Source organism: Limulus polyphemus, unplaced genomic scaffold (genome assembly GCF_000517525.1).
Source record: "Limulus polyphemus unplaced genomic scaffold, Limulus_polyphemus-2.1.2 Scaffold157, whole genome shotgun sequence".
In the NCBI taxonomy this organism is placed as follows: Eukaryota; Metazoa; Arthropoda; class Merostomata; order Xiphosura; family Limulidae; genus Limulus; species Limulus polyphemus.
This window is the reverse complement of record NW_013665767.1, coordinates 586540-590344: the sequence shown is the minus strand read 5'-3', so window position 1 is coordinate 590344 and position 3805 is coordinate 586540.

The following is a 3805-nucleotide window of genomic DNA, read 5'->3' as shown; positions in this document are numbered from 1 at the left end:
GTAACTAAAGACCAGATACATTTTCACTTTTTATCACTGAATTGTGGTCACCCGGTGGGACAGCGATAACTTACAATACTAAGATCGGAGGTTCAATTCCCCGCGGTTGTCATAGCAGATAGCCCACTGTGACTTTGCTCTAAAACAACCAACCAAACAAAAACAAAACCCCTTAACTGTGAACAACTTTTCTTACAATGAACTCATAAACTCACTAAATACTCATTCATTACTCACTAATTGCCAACTTGTATTTATACATAATGTACTCTTGTCTGGCGATATTAGGCGAAGCTTCTTGGTTAGCAGATATCTCTAGCAAACAACTAAATTATAGCATTAAAAATAAAACTTAGAACAAAAATATTATATAATGTTTGGAAAATTTCGGATCTCAGAAATTTTGAACTGCTAACTATATCAAATGTCAGGCAACATAGATGCATGGGTTGTAGCAATGAAAGCATTCTATGCTTCTAATTGGTCAACAGTTACAAGATGTTATATGCTCATGTTCTACTTTCTCTGACTTGTGATGGCCACACTTCATCTCGTAGCATGAAAAATAGTATCTCAGCTAGTTATGAACCATTTTAAGTACTTTTCATGCAGCTTCTACTTCGCCATATTTTATATATCTTCATATGTGGACTACGTACTATGTGCATTGCTTATCAGCATGACTGGGGCTTTAGGGTTCATCATTCATGTCAACAAAGGACGAACACCCTATTTTTGTGATGTAAAAAAATACTGCCACTAAGTTCACGTTCATGTGAACGTTCAGAATCTGCTCTCCGCCGGTTGAATAATTACCTGAAGTGTACACAAACCGAAGAAAGACTGAGTGCTCTAGCTTTAATACATAATCATTATGACACTACTGTATGTCAACATTGAAATTGTATGTAAATTATTTATGGAAAAGCACCCCAGAAAAATGGAACATGCTAATATGTTATTTGAGTAGTGCATACATGTATGTATATGACAACCAATGATCAAAATTGCTAATATACTGCTATTGTACAGAGTTGTTTAAATTAGTAATATAATTTAACAATTAATAACTACTCTGTAAGTAGATAATTCAGTTTTTTGCTATAATAAAACATACATATTTATTCTAATTTAAGTCTAGCTTTCCATTCAGTGTTACAACAGAATGATGATTTGATGCCTTTTCATTTGATGTTTGTGGATTTTATGTGAACAGCCACGCAATTGTTTGTGGTATATTTCATGCAAAATTGCTTCCACATATAATCTCAAAACACCTATTCTGCCCAACTTTTTATGGAGGGCATGCCTCTAGACCCTCATACCATTGGCATGCTGTGCATGCTGATTATGCTTCGCAAAATATCTGTTGGCTTTTGATCTCACAAATTAGAACCTCCCTTTCAAACATTCTGCATATGAGCCTGATTGTGTCCAGAAACTGGACGCTACAAATGAACAAGCATCACCCATCAACTAGAAAGATCTTCTAAATTAACATATTGCTGGTTTTATCGTCTTTATAGAAGGAAGTTGTGATTCTGCTATTTTATTATATAATGTGCAATCATAGTTCCGGTTGTCTTAAGATCTACTTTGGCAGTAAATTTTCTACTATAAAAATAATGTAAAAGGTGCTTAATGAATGGTACAAGTGCAAGCAGTTATTTCATTATTTACACTTTTTTTACTTTTAATAGTAGGTCTCCAATTTCATCATCACTTGTATAAATGTCTAGGATAGATGTACCATCTATCCCGAGGAAAGCTTACCTTGGTGTATCAACCAAAACATATTTTAGTAATTAGAATGATATTGTACAGTTTTCAGCCTATCTAAAATAGGCTTCGATCTTAGTTTATTCTTAAAGGAATGCTACTATTGCAGAAATGTTGTCCACAAAACAAATCGTGAGTCCAAGAAAACTTTTGACTTTCTTCTTGTTTACAAGTTTAGGCAACTTACAACTGTTTTATCTTAGCACGATCTGTAGATATTCTATTTCTACTCACTGTGCAGTAATTTTATAAGATAGAATATTTCTTTGGCTTCAGTTTCAGACCTGCTTTCTATAAATGGTAGAATATCAAACCCACATTTTCAATTTTGGTTGAAATATGCAACCAAATATCAAAATTTCGTTGACATATATAAAACACTGTTCCAATTGTAGTGGCCTCAGATGTGCTAGCAAACGTGTATTTGCATGTCCATTGCTAGTTTCAATTATTTCTTTTCCATGTACCATATCAGTAATAATTTCAACTGATATCTTAACTGTTTTTTTTTATCATAAATACAAACTATAATTGTAATATATCAGTCCAGGGGTGACGCCAGCCTCTTTCGAACGATTCAATCCCAGCAAGTCCCCTTTAGGGCCGCTCCTGTATCAGTCCAAGCAAATGTACCTTGATTTTTCAAAATAAAACAGCATGACTCCTTTATCACTTCAACTACGTGTTAGTTGATGGCGAAACCCATGATTTTATTTAAAGAATACCATTTGTCTGTCAGACAGAATTGTAACGTTGTCATTTACATGCACTCGTTCAATATATTGTCAACACTTTACCACAGAGATGTAGTTCATTTGATTAAAATGCTTCTAAAATACTTCAAATTATAAAATGCTGATGATAAACTTGGTCTAGGAATTTCATTGCGGCTACTTAGCCAAAAATATTTATGAAAGTGACCTACATTTTTTACTGAACCACTGAAAAAATGGCGGCGGGATCTGTTTAACCCCACTATTTCCTTCTGGTTGTAGCATGAGCAATCTACATCACTAATGCCATTTGATATGAATCTCTGGATTTGGTATTAATACAGGCATTAATTCCTTTCTATCGGTTGAAATCGGGTAGTATTTGATTGGAAAACATTCTTTGCCTACTACAGCTCATCCCTATCCACTTCCAATGGGTCCATCCAATATAGAAAACTTCAGAAATATTGTATGCCAATCTACATAAAGGTTTTTAGTGTAATTGTGGTTCGTTAGTCCTTTTAGATGGTTTTCCATCACCGTTCATAGATTTGGTTGATCTGCACGAGAGCAACTGATATTATCAAAGATTTAGGATAAACCACACTGTGTGTCGTTTTTTTTAGGGGAAAAGCCCGAATCTTTGAGATGCCTGTTAAAATGATAAAGAGCACTCAATATTCAACAGACAACTTTTCGAATCAGATCAGTTCGGTTCTTTTCTTCTCTGCCTTAAATTTTAGATGATTTCAGATACATCTCTTGAACATTACCTAACAAAGAGAACAATATAATAATAAACTGATGAGAATTGAAGCACATATCAGCTACTATTTTCGCAATAATTAGATTTTGGTTACAACACTAACATATTTCCTCGATCGCTTAACACCTGAGGTTAAGTTAACACATGGCTTATACCAGATTTAGTATGTTACAAATTAAAAATTAACTAAACATATTGTAACGACAGCGGAACTCACGTGACGCTGCTGGCGCATGCGTGACTGAATTTCTCGAATTATCGGGGAACTCTGCGGATTTTGGAGATGCCTCTTCGTTAGTATATAAGCTTGAGAGAGAAAAGCCAGGGGATGAAAAGCGAACACTAGTTACGGTGAGTTTCGGGTAATTTACGATTCTCTTTCGAGCTAGTGTGTGTTTTGCACTCGTAGAGAGAAAAGTTATCGAGATTGTGAATCGCTGTGATTTATTGTGTGTATTATAAAAGATGTTAAGTTTACAGTGACGAGAAACGCACTGACTGTGGAATTACTGTGTACTAAAAGTTTGTATTGAGAAAGAATAAACTG